We start from the raw sequence: 21624 nt of genomic DNA, 5'->3' as shown, positions 1-21624 counted from the left end.
TGCCTCCCCATATTACCCTGCACTGGGGTGGGGTCAACCTTGGCAGGACCAAGGGCTTCCCCTTCCTCTGATGACCCAATGAAGCTATTCTCTGCTACACATGCAGTTGGAGCCCTGGGTCAGTCCATATATAGTCTTTTGGCAGTGGTAGAGTCACTGGAAGCTCTGGTTGGTTGGCATTGTCCTTTTTATGGGGTTGCAAGCTCCTTCAACTCTTTCAATACTTCCTCTAAATCCCCCCTAGGGAGTCCTATTCTCAGTTTGGTGCTAGCACTGACCTCCGTACTGAACATGCTCTGGATGTGTCTCTCAGAAGAGATCTTTATCTGGTCCCTTTCAGTATGCATTTTCTAGCTTTATCAATCTTATATAGTTTTGGTGGCTGTATATATATATGTGACACATGTGACATCAGGCTGTCAATGGCCATTCCTTTACTCACTGCTCTAAACTTTGCTTCCATACCACCCCTATGGATATTTTCCCACCTTCTAAGAAGGAGTGGGAGCATCTGCATTTGGTCATTGTTCTTCTTGAGCTTCCTTTGGTCTGTGGATTGCATCTTGGGTAATTTCACCTTTTGGGCTAATTTCCACTTACCAATGAGTACATACCAAGTGTGTTTTTCTGTGACTGAGTAACCTCACTCAGGATGATATTTTCTAGTCCATTCCATTCACCTATGAATTTCATGAAGTCATTGTTTTTGATAGCTGAGTAGTATTCCATTGTATAGATGTACCACATTTTGAATCCATTCTTTCATTGAAGGGCATCTGGGTTCTTGCCAGCTTCTGGCTATTATAAATAAGGCTATGAACATAGTGGAGCACGTGTCTTTGTTGTATGTTGGAGCATCTTTTGGGTATATGCCCAAGAGTGGTGAAGCTGGTTCCTTAGTTAGTGGAATGTCCATTTTCTGAGGAACCTGCAGACTGATTTCCAGAGTGGTTGTAACAGTTTGCATTCCTACCAACAATTGAGGAGTGTTCCTCTTTCTCCACATCCTCGCCAGCATTTGTTGTCACCTGAATTTCTGATCTTACCCATTCTCACTGGTGTGAGGTAGAATCTCAGTATTGGTTTGATTTGCATTTCCCTGATGAGTAAGGATGTTGAACATTTCTTTAGGTGCTTCTCGGCCATTCGGCATTCCTCAGCTGTGAATTCTTTGTTTAGCTCTGAACACCATTTTTTAATAGGTTTATTTGGCTCTCTGGAGTCTAGCTTCTTGATTTCTTTATATATTTTGGATATGAGCCCTCTATTAGATGTAGGATTGGTAAAAATCTTTTCCCAATCTGTTGGTTGCTGTATTGTCCTAATGACAGTGTCTTTTCCTTTACAAAACCTTTGCAGTTTTATGAGGTCCCATTTGTCGATTCTTGGTCTTAGAGCATAAACCATTGAAGATTTGCTCAGGAAATTTTCCCCAGTGCCCAAGTGTTCGAGACTCTTCCTCACTTTTTCCTCTATTAGTTTGAGTGTATCTGGTTTGATGTGGAGGTTCTTGATCCACTTGGACTTAAGCTTTGTACAGGGTGATAAGAATGGTTCGATCTGCATTCTTCTACATGCTGACCTTCAGTTGAACCAGCATAATTTGTTGAAAATGCTTTCTTCCATTGGATGGCTTTACCTCCTTTGTCAAAGATCAGATGACTATAGTTGTGTGGGTTCATTTCTGGTCTTCAATTGTATTCTACTGATCTATCTGTCTGTCTCTCTACTAATACCATACAGTTTTTATGACTTTTTTTCTGTAATACTGCTTGAAGTCAGGGATAGTGATTCCCCCAGAAGTTCTTTTATATTTGAGTATAGTTTTCACTATCCTGGGTTTTTTGTTATTTCAAATGATTGTGCAAACTGCTCTTTCTATCTCTATAAAGAATTGAGTAGGAATTTTGATGGGGATTGCATTGAATCTATATATTACTTTTGGCAAAATGGCCATCTTTACTATATTCATCCTGACAATTCGAGCATGGAAGATCTTTCCATCTTCTGAAGTCTTCCTCAATTTCTTTCTTCAGAGATTTTAAGTTCTTGTCATACAGAACTTTCACTTGCTTGGTTAAAATCACACCAAGATATTTTATGTTATTTGGGACTATTGTGAAGGGTGTTATTTCCTTAATTTCTTTCTCAGCCTGTTTATGCTTTGAGTAGAAGAAGGCAACTGATTTGTTTGAGTTAATTTTATACCCCGACACTTTGATGAAAGTGTTTTTCAGGTTAAGTAGTTCTCTGGTGGAACTTTTGGGGTTGCCTAAGAACACTATCATATCATCTGTAAATAGTGATATTTTGATTTCTTCCCTTCCAATTTGTATCCCTTTGACCTCCTTTCACTGTCTGATTGCTCTGGCTAGGATTTTGAGTTCTATATTGAATAAGTAGGAGAGTGGGCAGCCTTGTCTAGTCCCTGATTTTAGTGGGATTGCTTCAAGTTTCTCTCCATTTATTTTGAGGCTAGCTGCAGGTTTGCTCTATATTGCTTTTATTATGTTTAGATATGAGCCTTGAATTCCTGTTCTTTTCAGGATGTTTATCATGAAGTCAAATGCTTTCTCAGCTTCTAGTGAAGTCACCATGTGGTTTTTATCTTTGAGTTTGTTTTATAGTGGATTAAATTGATGGTTTTCCGTATATTAAACCATCCTGTATCCCTGGGATGAAGCTGACTTGATCATGATGGATAATAGTTTTGATGTGTTCTTGGATTTGGATTGCAAGAATTTTATTGAGTCTTTTTGTTTCAATATGAAGTTCTCTCTCTTTTTTGGGTCTTTGTGTGGTTTTAGTATAAGAGTAATTGTGGCTTCATAGAAGGAATTTGGTAGTGCTCTGTTTCTTTCTATTTTGCGGAATAGTTTGGACAGTATTGGCCTGAGGTCGCCTATGTAGGTCTGATAGAATTCTGCACTGAACCCATGTGGACCTGGGCTCTTTTTGGTTAGGAGACCTTTAATAACTGCTTCTATTTCTTTAGGAGTTATGGGGTTGTTTAGATAGTTTATTTGTTCCCGATTTAACTTTGGTGCCTCTTTCCTGTCAAGAAAATTGTCCATTTCCTCCAGATTTTCCAATTTTGTTGGATATAGGTTTTTTTTGTAAGCTGTGATGATTTTTTTTAATTTCTTCAGATTTTGTTAATTTGGATATACTCTCTGTGACCTCTGGTTAGTCTGGCTAAATTGTTATTTATTTGTTGATTTTCTCAAAGAACCCACTCCTGGTTTTGTTGATTCTTTGTATAGTCCTTTTAGTTTCTACTTGGTTGATTTCAGATCTGAATTTGATTATTTCCTGCCTTCTACTTCTCTTGGGTCTATTTATTTCTTTTTGTTCTAGAGCTTTTAGGTATATTGTCAAACTGTTGACATATGATCTCTCCTGTTTCTTTTTGCAGGCACTCAGAGCTATGAGTTTTCCTCTTTGTACTGGTTTTATTTTGTCCCATAAGTTTGGGACTGTTGTATCTGCCTTTTCATTAAATTCTAAGAAGTCTTTAATTTCTTTCTTTATTTCTTCCTTGACCAAGTTGTCATTGAGTAGACCATTGTTCAACTTCCATGTATATATGGGCTTTCTGTCATTATTGTTGTTATTGAAGACCAGTCTTAGTGCATGGCGATCTGATAGGATGCATGGGGTTATTTCTATTTTCCTGTATCTGTTGAGGCCTGTTTTGTGAACAGTCATATGGTCAATTTTGGAGAAGGTTCCATGAAGTCCTGAGAAGAAGTCATATCCTTTTATTTTAAGATGGAATGTTCTATAATTATCTGTTAAATCCATTTGGTTCATAACTTCTGTTAGTTTCTCTATGTCTCTTTAATTTCTGTTTCATTTTGGTGGATTTTTCCTTTGATGAATATGAAGTGTCCTTCTGTATCTTTTTTAGTGACTTTTGGTTCAAAGTCAATTTTATTTGATATTAGTATGGCAACTCCAGGTTGTTTCTTCGGCTATTTGCTTGGAAAGTTGTTTTCCAGCCATTTACTCTGAGGTAGTGTCGGTTTTTGTCTCTGAGGTGTGTTTCATGCATGCAGCAATGCTGAGTTCTCTTTACATATTCAGTCTGTTAGTTTATGTCTTTTTATCATGGGATTGAGTTCGTTGATGTTGAGAAATATTAATTCATAACTCAAAAAATAAATTTAAGAATTGTAAAAAATATAAAAATGGAATTAGCTAATTTGGAAATAGTGAATATAGAACACTAAAATGGTCTCACTAATGTACTTCTGAAAATGTACTAGAAAGTCTGAAAGCAGTTCATGATATAAGAAGAAAGAAGAAGGAAAAGTCTAAAAAGACTCAATTTGCAGACTGGAGACGTTGTAAGAGATGTTCTGCTCTGAGTTTCAATTTAACAATCTTTTAAAATATGCCCTTAAAATGTATGACACACATTTACTTAAGTACTAATTCTAATTGTGTAGGTTGAATTTTTTTTTTTTTATCAACAGCCAGCTCATATAAAATGAGAAGGCAATGTTGAACTAATTTGGCTAGTAAAACTTGGAATCAAAATTACTCGAGTAAGGCTTGCTGAATCTACTTAGCAAACTCCATATAAAAGGTATAAAAGACAACACCAAATCCCATAAAAATTAAAAAAAACATCTTTTAATACATTTGCAGAAAAGAAATTCCCTGCCTTCATTTTTATTTCTCCATGAAATGAGGTTACAGGAGTGTTAGGAAGGACGTGGGTTTTATAGAATAAAAGAGGCAAGATTGAAACAATATCTGATTGGAGATCATCCTGTAAGGAGGGTTTGATAAGTGGGAAGAGGATTTCTAATTGATCGGATACATTTGGTGTAAGTCAACAAGTGAGCAGTTTGGGACCTATAAAAAAATGTGGATTGTTCAAGGTCAAGTTTTGTAACTAAATTTTGTGTGGAATAAGTAAGGACTCTTTTTTAAAATGAAAATAGTCCATCAGTAAGGAAGATTATTGAATTGTACAGTAGGTGTATGATTTGTTTTTTTTTTTTTTTTTACTTTTTTTTTTTTATCAACTTGAGTATTTCTTATATACATTTCGAGTGTTATTCCCTTTCCCGGTTTCCGGGCAAACATCCCCCTCACCCCTCCCCTTCCTTATGGGTGTTCCCCTCCCAACCCTCCCCCCATTGCCGCCCTCCCCCCATAGACTAGTTCACTGGGGGTTCAGTCTTAGCAGGACCCAGGGCTTCCCCTTCCACTCGTGCTCTTACTAGGATATTCATTGCTACCTATGGGGTCAGAGTCCAGGGTCAGTCCATGTATAGTCTTTAGGTAGTGGCTTAGTCCCTGGAAGCTCTGGTTGCTTGGCATTGTTGTACTTTTGGGGTCTCGAGCCCCTTCAAGCTCTTCCAGTTCTTTCTCTGATTCCTTCAACGGGGGACCTATTCTCAGTTCAGTGGTTTGCTGCTGGCATTCGCCTCTGTATTTGCTGTATTCTGGCTGTGTCTCTCAGGAGCAATGTACATCCGGCTCCTGTCGGCCTGCACTTCTTTTTCTTCATCCATCTTGTCCAATTGGGTGGCTGTATATGTATGGGCCACCTGTGGGGCAGGCTCTGAATGGGTGTTCCTTCAGTCTCTGTTTTAATCTTTGCCTCTCCCTTCCCTGCCAAGGGTATTCTTTTTCCTCATTTAAAGAAGGAGTGAGTTTATGAAATTCATAGGCAAATGGTTGGAACTGGAAAATATCATCCTGAGTGAGCTAACCCAATCACAGAAAGACATACATGGTATGCACTCATTGATAAGTGGCTATTAGCCCAAATGCTTGAATTACCCTAGATCCCTAGAACAAACGAAACTCAAGACGGATGATCAAAATGTGAATGCTTCACTCCTTCTTTAAATGAGGAAAAAGAATACCCTTGGCAGGGAAGGGAGAGGCAAAGATTAAAACAGAGACTGAAGGAACACCCATTCAGAGCCTGCCCCACATGTGGCCCATAAATATACAGCCACCCAATTAGACAAGATGGATGAAGCAAAGAAGTGCAGACCGACAGGAGCCGGATGTAGATCGCTCCTGAGAGACACAGCCAGAATACAGCAAATATAGAGGCGAATGCCAGCAGCAAACCACTGAACTGAGAATAGGTCCCCTATTGAAGGAATCAGAGAAAGAACTGGAAGAGCTTGAAGGGGCTCGAGACCCCAAAAGTACAACAATGCCAAGCAACCAGAGCTTCCAGGGACTAAGCCACTACCTAAAGACTATACATGGACTGACCCTGGACTCTGACCCCATAGGTAGCAATGAATATCCTAGTAAGAGCACCAGTGGAAGGGGAAGCCCTGGGTCCTGCTAAGACTGAACCCACAGTGAACTAGTCTATGGGGGGAGGGCGGCAATGGGGGGAGGGTTGGGAGGGGAACACCCATAAGGAAGGGGAGGGGGGAGGGGGATGTTTGCCCGGAAACCGGGAAAGGGAATAACACTCGAAATGTATATAAGAAATACTCAAGTTAATAAAAAAAAAAATAAATAAATAATGCAGAGTGCTGCAAATATTCAAGTACACTTAACTGAACATAATTAAAATATTGGAATATATTTTAAAAATAAATAATTAAGCAGTTAAAAGTATCTACAGCACTAATTCAAAGTGATAGTTACACGGTGATTATATCCTGCAGTTTACCCTGCACTTTGGCTTTAGAATGCGATAATAAAATTTGCATTTAATAAAAATTATAAAAAAAAAAAAAAAGAAGGAGTGAAGCATTCACATTTTGAGCATCCGTCTTGAGTTTCGTTTGTTCTAGGGATCTAGGGTAATTCAAGCATTTGGGCTAATAGCCACTTATCAATGAGTGCATACCATGTATGTCTTTCTGTGATTGGGTTAGCTCACTCAGGATGATATTTTCCAGTTCCAACCATTTGCCTACGAATTTCATAAACTCATTGTTTTTGATAGCTGAGTAATATCCCATTGTGTAGATGTACCACATTTTCTGTATCCATTCCTCTGTTGAAGGGCATCTGGGTTCTTTCCAGCTTCTGGCTATTATAAATAAGGCTGCGATGAACATAGTGGAGCACGTGTCTCTTTTATATGTTGAGGCATCTTTTGGGTATATGCCCAAGAGAGCTATAGCTGGATCCTCAGGCAGTTCAATGTCTAATTTTCTGAGGAACCTCCAGACTGATTTCCAGAATGGTTTTACCAGTCTGCAATCCCACCAACAATGGAGGAGTGTTCCTCTTTCTCCACATCCTCGCCAGCATCTGCTGTCACCTGAGTTTTTGATCTTAGCCAATCGCACTAGTGTGAGGTGAAATCTCAGGGTTGTTTTGATTTGCATTTCCCTTATGACTAAAGATGTTGAACATTTCTTTAGGTGTTTCTCAGCCATTCGGCATTCCTCAGCTGTGAATTCTTTGTTTAGCTCTGAACCCCATTTTTTAATAGGGTTATTTGTTTCCCTGCGGTCTAACTTCTTTAGTTCCTTGTATATTCTGGATATAAGGCCTCTATCTGTTGTAGGATTGGTAAAGATCTTTTCCCAATCTGTTGGTTGCCGTTTTGTCCTAACCACAGTGTCCTTTGCCTTACAGAAGCTTTGCAGTTTTATGAGATCCCATTTGTCGATTCTTGATCTTAGAGCATAAGCCATTGGTGTTTTGTTCAGGAAATTTTTTCCAGTGCCCATGTGTTCCAGATGCTTCCCTAGTTTTTCTTCTATTAGTTTGAGTGTGTCTGGTTTGATGTGGAGATCCTTGATCCACTTGGACTTAAGCTTTGTACAGGGTGATAAGCATGGATCGATCTGCATTCTTCTACATGTTGCCCTCCAGTTGAACCAGCACCATTTGCTGAAAATGATATCTTTTTTCCATTGGATGGTTTTGGCTCCTTTGTCAAAAATCAAGTGACCATAGGTGTGTGGGTTCATTTCTGGGTCTTCAGTTCTATTCCATTGGTCTATCTGTCTGTCTCTGTACCAATACCATGCAGTTTTTATCACTATTGCTCTGTAATACTGCTTGAGTTCAGGGATAGTGATTCCCCCTGAAGTCCTTTTATTGTTGAGGATAGCTTTAGCTATCCTGGGTTTTTTGTTATTCCAGATGAATTTGCAAATTGTTCTGTCTAACTCTTTGAAGAATTGGATTGGTATTTTGATGGGGATTGCATTGAATCTGTAGATTGCTTTTGGTAAAATGGCCATTTTTACTATATTAATCCTGCCAATCCATGAGCATGGGAGATCTTTCCATATTCTGAGGTCTTCTTCAATTTCTTTCCTCAGTGTCTTGAAGTTCTTATTGTACAGATCTTTTACTTGCTTGGTTAAAGTCACACCGAGGTACTTTATATTATTTGGGTCTATTATGAAGGGTGTCGTTTCCCTAATTTCTTTCTCGGCTTGTTTCTCTTTTGTATAGAGGAAGGCAACTGATTTATTTGAGTTAATTTTATACCCAGCCACTTTGCTGAAGTTGTTTATAAGCTTTAGTAGTTCTCTGGTGGAACTTTTGGGATCACTTAAATATACTATCATGTCATCTGCAAATAGTGATATTTTGACCTCTTCTTTTCCGATCTGTATCCCCTTGATCTCCTTTTGTTGTCTGATTGCTCTGGCTAGAACTTCAAGAACTATATTGAATAAGTAGGGAGAGAGTGGGCAGCCTTGTCTAGTCCCTGATTTTAGTGGGATTGCTTCAAGTTTCTCTCCATTTAGTTTAATGTTAGCAACTGGTTTGCTGTATATGGCTTTTACTATGTTTAGGTATGGGCCTTGAATTCCTATTCTTTCCAGGACTTTTATCATGAAGGGGTGTTGAATTTTGTCAAATGCTTTCTCAGCATCTAATGAAATGATCATGTGGTTCTGTTCTTTCAGTTTGTTTATATAATGGATCACGTTGATGGTTTTCCGTATATTAAACCATCCCTGCATGCCTGGGATGAAGCCTACTTGATCATGGTGGATGATTGTTTTGATGTGCTCTTGAATTCGGTTTGCCAGAATTTTATTGAGTATTTTTGCGTCGATATTCATAAGGGAAATTGGTCTGAAGTTCTCTTTCTTTGTTGTGTCTTTGTGTGGTTTAGGTATAAGAGTAATTGTTGCTTCGCAGAAGGAATTCGGTAGGGCTCCATCTGTTTCAATTTTGTGGAATAGTTTGGATAATATTGGTATGAGGTCTTCTATGAAGGTTTGATAGAATTCTGCACTAAACCCGTCTGGACCTGGACTCTTTTTGGTTGGGAGACCTTTAATGACTGCTTCTATTTCCTTAGGAGTTATGGGGTTGTTTAACTGGTTTATCTGTTCCTGATTTAACTTCGATACCTGGTATCTGTCTAGGAAATTGTCCATTTCCTGAAGATTTTCAAATTTCGTTGAATATAGGTTTTTATAGTAAGATCTGATGATTTTTTGAATTTCCTCCGAATCTGTAGTTATGTCTCCCTTTTCATTTCTGATTTTGTTAATTTGGACGCACTCTCTGTGTCCTCTCATTAGTCTGGCTAAGGATTTATCTATCTTGTTGATTTTCTCAAAGAACCAACTTTTGGTTCTGTTGATTCTTTCTATGGTCCTTTTTGTTTCTACTTGGTTGATTTCAGCTCTGAGTTTGATTATTTCCTGCCTTCTACTCCTCCTGGGTGTATTTGCTTCTTTTTGTTCTAGAGCTTTTAGGTGTGCTGTCAAGCTGCTGACATATGCTCTTTCCTGTTTCTTTCTGCAGGCACTCAGCGCTATGAGTTTTCCTCGTAGCACAGCTTTCATTGTGTCCCATAAGTTTGAGTATGTTGTATCTTCATTTTCATTAAATTCAAAAAAGTTTTTAATTTCTTTCTTTATTTCTTCCTTGACCAGGTTATCATTGAGTAGAGCATTTTTCAATTTCCACGTATATGTGGGCATTCTTCCCTTATGGTTATTGAAGACCAGTTTTAGGCCGTGGTGGTCCGATAGCACGCATGGGATTATTTCTATCTTTCTGTACCTGTTGAGGCCCGTTTTTTGACCAATTATATGGTCAATTTTGGAGAAAGTACCATGAGGAGCTGAGAAGAAGGTATATCCTTTTGCTTTAGGATAGAATGTTCTATAAATATCCGTTAAGTCCATTTGGCTCATGACTTCTCTTAGTCTTTCGACATCACTGTTTAATTTCTGTTTCCATGATCTGTCCATTGATGAGAGTGGGGTGTTGAAATCTCCGACTATTATTGTGTGAGGTGCAATGTGTGTTTTGAGCTTTAGTAAGGTTTATTTTACATATGTAGGTGCCCTTGTATTTGGGGCATTTATATTTAGGATTGAGAGTTCATCTTGGTGGATTTTTCCTTTGATGAATATGAAGTGTCCTTCCTTATCTTTTTTGATGACGTTTAGTTGGAAATTGATTTTATTTGATATTAGAATGGCTACTCCAGCTTGCTTCTTCTGACCATTTGCTTGGAAAGTTGTTTTCCAGCCTTTCACTCTGAGGTAGTGTCTGTCTTTGTCTCTGAGGTGTGTTTCCTGTAGGCAGCAGAATGCAGGGTCCTCGTTGCGTATCCAGTTTGTTAATCTATGTCTTTTTATTGGGGAGTTGAGGCCATTGATATTGAGAGATATTAAGTAATAGTGATTATTGCTTCCCGTTATATTCATATTTGGATGTGAGGTTATGTTTGTGTGCTTTCATTCTCTTTGTTTTGTTGCCAAGACGATTAGTTTCTTGCTTCTTCTAGGGTATAGCTTGCCTCCTTATGTTGGGCTTTACCATTTATTATCCTTTGTATTGCTGGATTTGAAGAAAGATATTGTGTAAATTTGGTTTCGTCATGGAATATCTTGGTTTCTCCATCAATGTTAATTGAGAGTTTTGCAGGATACAGTAACCTGGGCTGGCATTTGTGTTCTCTTAGGGTCTGTATGACATCAGTCCAGGATCTTCTGGCCTTCATAGTTTCTGGCGAGAAGTCTGGTGTGATTCTGATAGGTCTGCCTTTATATGTTACTTGACCTTTTTCCCTTACTGCTTTTAATATTCTTTCTTTATTTTGTGCGTTTGGTGTTTTGACAATTATTTGACGGGAGGTGTTTCTTTTCTGGTCCAATCTATTTGGAGTTCTGTAGGCTTCTTGTATGTCTATGGGTATCTCTTTTTTTAGGTTAGGGAAGTTTTCTTCTATGATTTTGTTGAAGATATTTACTGGTCCTTTGAGCTGGGATTCTTCACTCTCTTCTATACCTATTATCCTTAGGTTTGATCTTCTCATTGAGTCCTGGATTTCCTGTATGTTTTGGACCAGTAGCTTTTTCAGCTTTACATTATCTTTGACAGTTGAGTCAATGATTTGTATGGAATCTTCTGCTCCTGAGATTCTCTCTTCCATCTCTTGTATTCTGTTGGTGAAGCTTGTATCTACAGCTCCTTGTCTCTTCTTTTGGTTTTCTATATCCAGGGTTGTTTCCATGTGTTCTTTCTTGATTGCTTCTATTTCCATTTTTAATTCCTTCAACTGTTTGATTGTGTTTTCCTGGAATTCTTTCAGGGATTTTTGCGATTCCTCTCTGTAGGCTTCTACTTGTTTATTAATGTTTTCCTGTGTTTCCCTAAGTGTGTTCATGTCTTTCTTGAAGTCCTCCAGCATCATGATCAAATATGATTTTGAAACTAGATCTTGCTTTTCTGGTGTGTTTGGATATTCCATGTTTGTTTTGGTGGGAGAATTGGGCTCCGATGATGGCATGTACTCTTGGTTTCTGTTGCTTGGGTTCCTGCGCTTGCCTCTCGCCATCAGATTATCTCTAGTGTTACTTTGTTCTGCTATTTCTGACAGTGGCTAGACTGTCCTATAAGCCTGTGTGTCAGGAGTGCTGTAGACCTGTTTTCCTCTCTTTCAGTCAGTTATGGGGACAGAGTGTTCTGCTTTCGGGCGTGTAGTTTTTCCTCTCTACAGGTCTTCAGCTGTTCCTGTGGGCCTGTGTCTTGAGTTCACCAGGCAGCTTTCTTGCAGCAGAAAATTTGGTCTTACCTGTGGTCCCGAGGCTCAGGTTCGCTCGTGGGGTGCTGCCCAGGGGCTCTCTGCAGCGGCAGCAACCAGTAAGACCTGTGCCGCCCCTTCCGGGAGCTTCAGTGCACCAGGGTTCCAGATGGTCTTTGGCTTTTTCCTCTGGCGTCCGAGATGTGTGTGCAGGGAGCAGTCTCTTCTGGTTTCCCAGGCTTGTCTGCCTCTCTGAAGGTTTAGCTCTCCCTCCCACGGGATTTGGGTGCAGAGAACTGTTTATCCGGTCTGTTTCTTTCAGGTTCTGGCGGTGGTGTCTCAGGCTGGTGTCCTGCCTCTCCTGGGTCCTCCCCCACGGGAGCCCAGAGGCCTTATACAGTTTCCTCTTGGGCCAGGGATGTGGGCAGGGGTGAGCAGTGTTGGTGGTCTCTTCCGCTCTGCAGCCTCAGGAGTGCCCACCTGACCAGGTGGTTGGGTCTCTCTCTCACCGGGTCTGGGAGCAGAGGTAGGTTGAAATTTAATGCAATGAAACATTTAAAAATGACTCCACAAACTACACACATCTCCATTTCTGAGTTATTGGAATTATGTTACTATGTATTCATTTCTATTCATTCAATCCATATTTTTCTGTTTTTGCAAACAGTACTCCAGGGTTCTTTCTACCCAAGTTTTGCTTATTGCTATTGCCTCTTATTTGCTAATTAATAATATTCTTTGCAGTTGAATATCTTTTCTGTACTTCATATTAGTCCAATCCAAACATGGTTACATTTTATAATGACTTATGTAAGCGTATTGCTTTAATAATCAAATAAATATATGCTTTTGAATCTTTTAATAATTGGAATACTAGCTTAGAAGTAATATAGCCCATACAATTTCCAAAACTTCTTTAATTGTTTGCTCATTCCATATGTCAAAATATATGTTCATAGTATTTGCATATTTAAACAAAGATTTTTTGAAGGGTTTGTGGGATTTTTACTGAATATTTTATATATTTACATTTCAAATATTATTCTTTTCCCCATTCTCCCATACCCTATCTGCCCCCTGTTTTTATGAAGATGCTCCCATTTCCAACCACCCATTCCAACTTCAACACATGGCATTTCCCTAAATTTTTCTTAAAAAAAATACTTATTACTCTATACCTTAAGTAACCTGTTATGTGAGTGTAAAATAGGCCAACCAATTAAGAATATCATTTAACATGTAATTTTAAGGATGATACCTTGCAGCGACATCAAAATTTTCATAAAGATAATATTCCAATTGTATCATAGATGAGAGGATTTTATACTTGCTTCTCAAGAAAATAATAATTTTGTATAACCTTCTGCTTTAAAATATCAATCAATAAAAAATGCACACCTTGTATCCCAAGTTCATTAAATATATTTTATTCAAAAGGTAAATGAATGGATATGGTACACCAGATGATTCTTTATTGAAATCTAGAAAGGCATGCTTCAGTCCTGTATTGATATATCATGTATGGATATATCATGAAATAATTCATTCTGCTTGTAGCTGATGGTTTAAATACCATCAGTGTTTTTCATCAATTCACAGAGACTTCTTGTGATTAGGTAGATTATTCCATTTCTTATCAGCTTCCCAATACTATCATAAATCACCAAGAAAATGGTATATTGGGGTTGGGGATTTAGCTCAGTGGTAGAGCGCTTGCCTAGGAAGCGCAAGGCCCTGGGTTCGGTCCCCAGCTCCGAAAAAAAAAAAAAAAAAAAAAGAGGTGACCCTCTTAATAACGTAAAAAAAAAAAAAGAAAATGGTATATTTACTCATAGCTGTGGATACCAATTTAGAATTTGTTGGAGTTGTCACTGAGGATATAGAGCAGAATGAATGACACTGGTGGTCATGTTCATCATTACTACCTGCATATCTTATGGCTCTGAAACAAAAGACTGAAATGAGAAGTTGGGACCCTACAGTTCCCTTCAGAGACAAATTCCTCCACTAACAAATTAAAGATATTAGGACAATTTTTCTCCTTTTCTGTTGAAAATAGATTTCTTTAATAAAATATATTCTTATTCGGGTTTACCTTGCCCAAACTCCAAAGTCCACCACACCTCCCCAAATCCAAATCCTTTCTCTCTCTCTCTCATTAAAACCAGAGCTCTGAAAAAAGAAAAAGAAAATAAAGGCAAGTCAGAAAGGAGTAGAACAAAACAAAAACAATTAAATGAATAAACAAAAAACCAATCAACCAACTCTCTCTCTCTCTCTCTCTCTCTCTCTCTCTCTCTCTATATATATATATATATATATATATATATATATATCCTAATAAATAGCCTAAAAAAAACAAATGAAGAGTTACTCAGGGATCTCAGTAAAACACAAAAAAGCCCCCTTTTTTAACCACAGAATATTCCAGCAATTATACTTGGGGACTAAACCTTTAGCACATAGAATTTTGGAGACAATGTATGTCAAAAGCAGAGAATGCTGTCCTTAAAAACTAACAAGAAATAGAATAATCTATATCCTCAGCAGACTACCATGATAGGGAAAAATCTAAGTGAGTACAGGCTTTATGTTCACGTCAGAATAAATCTTTGTAGTTTTAAGTATTATGGCTCAAAACCTTCCTATGTTGAAGGGCTGCTTCCCTGCCTCTGAAAACATGGAGAGATGTTTGGATCGTGAAACAGTTGTATTATCAAAGGACTAAAGGCTGCTGAGTTCATAGCTGCTATATTAAGATATAGGGCTTAGGATGAGGAAACAAGCACTGGGAGTTGGGATTTCAAGGGTATATTTTGTTCCTGGGTCTTCCTCTCTCTTGGCTTTATGAAAGATACAAAGTAGCCAGCATATTGTCACTCTCTTCTGGCAAGGTGTTTTGTTTTGCCATAGACTTAACTGCAATGGAGCCAACTACATGTAGTACTAATTCTGAAACTGTATTTTTAAGAATAGACCCTCTTTGTTTAAATTGAAAGTATGAATTTGAATTTTACAATAGTATAAAACTAATAAAAATAACTATATTTTAGAGATTTAATTTCTGTTTATTTAGGTAAACTATGTGTCCTTCACACAATCTAGACATTATTAGAGGTCTTGTTATTAGACAAGGAATTATACGGACTTGAGTATGAATAATTATTTTTCACACTTAGCTTAACCTTTGGTATCAAAAAAATTAAATTCTACATGATGATTTAATGTATTCTTGATTCCAGATACAATGCTAATGTTTGAATTGACAGTTTTCATAAGGACACCAGATATACTAATTATAACAAATTAATTTATACAATTAAAATAAATAAAACTTTCACTGTTACTAAATTACCCTAATTTGATGACTCGGTAAAAAAAATGTACACAGTTGAAATTAATTTACAAATTAACATCATGCTTTGAAGTTCTTAAACCTTATCTGACATAAATAAAATCCATGTAGATTATAATAAAATAAAGGACACAATGGACTTTCTTTTATTCATCTAATTTTAATGGAACCATGTACTTACACTTTAATTTAATTATACAAAATGTAAGTCCATTTAAGATGTTAGGTGTTTTCCACATTTTTAAAGTATGTATGTGCTATTGTTAAGGAAGCAAGACCTTCTAATGATTTCATAAATAAATGCACCATTCTTAATCTTTTCTGACTGTGAGACTGAGTGTTGTTTGCTGTACTCCTCACATTACAAGGATTTCATAGAGAGAAGAAAATAACTGAAACCCTAAGCACTGGTATATTGTCATTATGAACAGAAAACATCTTTCCTGAACAAGTAGAAGCTTTATAGTTTAATTGTATTTACACTGATGAGTACACAGAAAGAAAAATCAATTTGTTGAAGCTTACTTCATTGCTAGTGAAACTCTATCATCCTTTATAAGGCTGGCACAAAATGCATAGCTTATCTCCCAAGTTCATTGAATATATTTTATAATATTCTGTGGTGTTATTTGGTTTTAGATGGGTTTGCTAGTTGAATTTTCAAAATGCTTCCATAAAGCAGGAAATATTATCTTCTAATATTTACTCCTAATCTCATTTATTATAATGTCAAAACAAAAGGGCATGAAATGAATATAAATTTCCAATTTTTCTGAGGTTCTTCGTTTTTAAGTCTCAAAGTTTTAGAGGAATATTTGCAAACCCTTTGTTTATAACATTGATTATTTTATCTTCCAATTTAATTAAACCATTAAATTTTCCTTGGGATGGTTGCTGAGGCAAGTTAAAATGTTCTGTTCATTAGCTATCTAATGGATACCTGGATGGGCAGAACGCATATCTAATATGCTCATGAAGAAAAGACAAAACAACACCCAGCATTGATTCTTTTGCTGCGCAGAAATACTTTCTGAGAAAGATAGCTTAAAAGCAGGAAAGATTTATTTTCCTTGTGGTTTCAGATGTCTCCGTCCATAGAGACTCCATTTTCTAGCTGTGTGTTTGTTGTGTTTTAGTGCAATGTCAAGCTGATAAATCATGATAGAAGTTTGTGGTAGGGGGAAATAGTTCAGCTTCTGGACAACAGGAAACAAGGAGCGAGTGTGGTGATCACTGTGGAGCTCAAAGTCTTGTGCAGAGTGACCAACACACTATTCTCCTCCACATTTCAATGTTTCCACTTTCCTCCTTGATGACACTGGGGTAAGTCTTCAAAAATTAACTCTTGAAGTGCAGGCCAGATCTCAAAGCAATGCTTTCTGACCCATCAAGTAATTAATCAATTAAAGAGAGTTGGAGTATACGCCACCATCAACATTTCATTTTATATAAAACTGCATATTTTTTAGTTTGCATCTTCAGAACAAAATAAAACCAACAAAAAATCCACAATAACCAACACCCATCCCTGCTATTCTGTGGGAGGGAATCTTCTTGCCTTAAGGCACTAGTACAGGACTGAAGAGATTCTTGTAGACATGAGCAGAGAGACTAGTTGGTCAGGGCCAGTCAAGGTTGCTGGGGGAGCCACAAGAATACTATAGAGATGGCACGGGCTTCCCAAGAGCCTTCAGTAAACTTCTTCCATGCGAGAGGCATCCTCATCAACCCCCAGTGGGAGGATCTCATCAGGAACAGCGGCACTGTAATCTTCTACAGTGACCTCATCTTCATCAATGCCCAGGCCCACTTTAATCATGTGGCAGATGTGGTTGGAGTGGGTTTGGGGATCTTCAAGTGAGAAGCCAGTGGAAAGCAGAGCAGTTTCAAAGAGCAGCACCAACAGGTCCTTAACAGCTTTGTCATTTTTGTCTGCCTCAGCCTTCTGCTATAGCGTCGCTACAATTGTTTGGTCAGGGTTGATTGGATCCATTGTAGAGGTGTCTCATAGTGCCGGGTCCTTCATGATCTGTTCCATGTCGGCTGTCCAGCCATAAGTGCTTGTCATGACGAGGCAGCAGGGTGAAGACACAAGCCTATTGAAGATTGTCACTTTTTCAACCTTCTTGTCCAAGATCTCCTTCATGAGCTTGCAGGAATTATCAAACATTTTCTTGCTCTCCTCTATTTTCTTCTTCTCTTCCTCATCCTCTGGTAGCTCCAGGCCCTCCTTAGTCACTGAGACCAGGCTCTTTCCATCAAACTCCTTGAGCTGCAGCATGCAGTACTCACTAATAAGCTCAGTCACGTACACCACCTCAACACCCTGTTTCTGCACATTCTCCATAAAGGCAGGGGTGGCCACTTGCTCTTTGCTCTCACCAGTGAAATAGTAAATGGAGTTCTGTGTATCCTTCATATGAAACACATACTCTGACAGGGAAGTTACCTCTTCTCTAGACTAAGAGGTCTGATAGTGAAGGAGCTCACAGAGGCATTGATAATTAATGGAATCTTCAAGGATCCTAAGCTTTATGTTCTTGGAGAATGCCACATAAAATGTCTTATAATTATCTTTACTTTCATCCAACTCAGAAGAGCTCGAGGCTTTAGTAGTGTTGTTTCCTACTAATTAAATTATGTATATGGTGAAATATTTTTGCATGATGCATACATGGAACTCAGAGGACAAACTGTGGAAGACTTCCTTTTCACAATGTGGATTTCTGAGATCAAACTTGAGTTGCTATGCTAGGTAGCTTCAGGTTTGCTGACAGAATTGTAAAGGTTCAACCATAGTGTTTGATAAGTACTCATGGAAAATGTAGCATAAGTGTTTTAAGAAGATGCACACAGAAAATATGTCCTGAAAACACATTGCTCCAAAAACATTGAAAAATTGTATTCCTTCAGCAAGTTATTTACAACCAAAAATAAATTTAATACACAGACTAGGGAAGATGTTTGGACAAAAGACACAAGAACACACACACACACACACACACACACACACATATATATATATACATATATACATATATAGATACAGAGATGCATATATAAATACATAGATTCACACAAAAATATATAAATGTATACATACACATATATATGTATATATAGTATGCATACAGATTATATAAGCATACATACAGACATTACATATAGATACAAAATGTATGTGTGTATGTGTGTGTTTGTGTATTCAATTAAAAGGTCTATTAGAGAGACTGTGCCTCCTAATGAAGAAACTGTTGGCTCATTTAAGAGTTTAAGACAAGTCATCTTGAATAATATTTGCTCATAATATTGTATGTCTTGCATTTTTAAGTATGGAACAAAAACAAAGGGTATTTTGAGTGCAATATATTTCATCCATTTGTGAAAAAGAGTTAGTTTGTGTCATTAGAAAGTAGTTAGTTGGGGCTGTCATGACCTAGAATTAGTAAATTTCAAAGCAAACTTTATTTTTTATCTATTTCTATTTATCACCCTCTACCCCATATCTTAGATAAGATATGCACTTAACCTTATATCTCATATATTTATTTACCTAAAATGTAAAAGGCAGCCCAGTGGCCTAGTGGGTAGAGTTACTTGTATAAAGGTCTAAGGACCTGAGTATAACTTCTGGGTCCTACAAGGAGAAGGAGAAAAATGACTTGCAAAAGTTTTTGTTTGAGGACACACGTACCATTATGGTCACTATAGGAGTACATGCATGCACACACAGAGACACACAGAGACACGCACAAATAATTAAAAACAATATTTTATGTTTTCTTTCCTTTGAACTTCCTGTAAAACCTCATAGATAATGAAATCTTTACATTCATTTTTTTCTCTGGTAACAGAGTATAGATATTTTACTCTGGTAACAGAGTTAGAGTTGATAAAGAAGAAATGACATTGCCTTAAATAAGTCCTTAACAAGGACAAAAACCATAATGAATTACTACAAGAAATGAAATATCTAATATTCAAAATAAAAATATAAAGAGAAAACGTGTTTATAATAGAACGAGTTAGCAAAATTTTACTAGAATGTTTTTTGAAAGTCTTAATAAAAGTATAACAAACCCGAGTGTTCACAAAAATGAAAACAAGTTTGTTCTAACACCCAGTATTCAGGATCTTGAGGTTGAATACCTAGTATCACCTGAACAACATCATCCTTTATACCATGGTTATCAGGATGTCAATTGTAGCTTAACTAAATCTCACTTACTCTTGTCATTTACTTTTCACTTCATATGCCTATAAAGAACTCAAATTATATTTTGTCATCCAAAGAATCAAGGCAAATAAATAATAAAAAGATAATCTGTATATAACTGAGACAGGGATTGCCCACCTAACTTTTATTATAGTTGTATTGTTTTAATAATTATGTCATGTTAATCCATCACTGTGCTGGTGAGTTTTATAGCAACTAAAATAATCTAGTATTATTTCAGAAGACAGAACCTCAATTGAGATACTGTCCCCACCCAATTGAACCAAGGAAAATCTTGTGGGATTTATCCTTTTTTGTTTAACAATGGAAGAGATTCTCATTGTAGATGGTACATTGTGGATGTGCTGATATTCCTAGGAATAATAATAATAATAATAATAATAATAATAATAATAATAATAATCAGGCTGAGAGATCCAGAAGGATCCAGGAGGAGCAATTCAATTAAGTATTGTTCTCCATGGCCTCATGTTCTTCTCTTGAGTTTCTGCTGTAAATTCCCTGGATGAAGTACTACAAGATGTGATATTAAATAGACCATTTCCTTTCCAATTTTGTTTCAGGCATGGTGTTTTATTGCTGGAATAGAATCTATATATATAACTCTTATGACATCTAATGTAGGAAGGAGAACTTTTTTACAGTTTAGCTATACAGAAAATCATGTTATATATATATATATATATATATACATACATATATATATATATATATATATATATATCATTTTCTATTGTTGACAATGCCATGTATATACTTGAGGTCTAGTAAGGTACAGTAGTAGAAGATACAGCAAGTACAACCACAAACTTGATATTCCTGGAATCATGCAGCTTTTTTTTAAGTTTACTATGTTCACTTTTTTCAGTATGTTCTGCCACAGATGTTCTTCTATTTCAGTTGTAGAACATCCAATTAATTGGCCTCCCTACCTTCTGTTAGTGTAACAGAGGCCTCCTGTGAATACTAACTCTGTATTTGCATAGAATACCGAGAGCTCATTTCAGAATAGAACTCATGTTCCCAATATTTGAGATTAAACACAACTGAAGGTTGGGATTCTGGCCCAAAGTAACTGAACCAATATTTCTGCATTCATATGCTGAAATTGTGCACATCAAAGCTGCTCTTCATATGCTAGATTCTCCTGACTGTCTTCTTAGGCTTTCAAGCTGTTGTTCATATGGTCAGTAAATATTTTAAATGCACTTTCATTTGTCAATGACTTAAAGCATTATTTAGGTTAGCAAGGAAGACATAGTTTAAAAGATACAGGAATTACTGCTCTTTAAGTTTTTATGATTCAAATATTTTTGTGTTGGAATAATTTGGCTGTAAGTTAGCAACTGCTAACATGTCTATATCTGCTCTGGTTGCCTTGAGCATAATAAGGATTATCAGTTTATTGAAGCAATCCCACTAAAATCAGGGACTAGACAAGGCTGCGAACTCTTTCCCTACTTATTCAATATAATTCTTGAAGTTCTAGCCAGAGCAATCAGAAAACAAAAGGAGGTCAAGGGGATACAGATTGGAAAAGAAGAAGTCAAAATATCACTATTTGCAGATGATATGATAGTATATTTACGTAATCCCAAAAGTTCCACCAGAGAACTACTAAAGCTGATAAACAACTTCAGCAAAGTGGCTGGGTATAAAATTAACTCAAATAAATCAGTAGCCTTCCTCTACACAAAAGAGAAACAAGCTGAGAAAGAAATTAGGGAAATGACACCCTTCATAATAGACCCAAATAATATAAAGTACCTCGGTGTGACTATAACCAAGCAAGTAAAAGATTTGTACAATAAGAACTTCAAGACTCTGAAGAAAGAAACTGAAGAAGACCTCAGAAAATGGAAAGATCTCCCATGCTCATTGATTGGCAGGTTTAATATAGTAAAAATGGCCATTTTACCAAAAGCAATCTACAGATTCAATGCAATCCCCATCAAAATACCAATCCAATTCTTCAAAGAGATAGACAGAACAATTTGCAAATTCATCTGGAATAACAAAACCAGGATAGCTAAAACTATCCTCCACAATAAAAGGACCTCAGGGGGAATCACT

General features: G+C 37.1%; 1 pseudogene; it reads right to left on the bottom strand.

Annotated features, from left to right (window-relative positions):
• Positions 1-17004: 17004 nt before the first annotated feature.
• LOC148006661 (heat shock protein HSP 90-beta pseudogene) lies at positions 17005-19033 on the bottom strand (annotated as a pseudogene).
• Between the last annotated feature and the right edge of the window lie 2591 nt (positions 19034-21624).

This window comes from Rattus norvegicus, chromosome 2 (genome assembly GCF_021556685.1).
Source record: "Rattus norvegicus strain SHRSP/BbbUtx chromosome 2, alternate assembly SHRSP_T2T, whole genome shotgun sequence".
Classification (NCBI taxonomy): Eukaryota; Metazoa; Chordata; class Mammalia; order Rodentia; family Muridae; genus Rattus; species Rattus norvegicus.
Note: the sequence above shows the minus strand (reverse complement) of the source record. Positions and strands in the feature narration are given on the sequence as shown.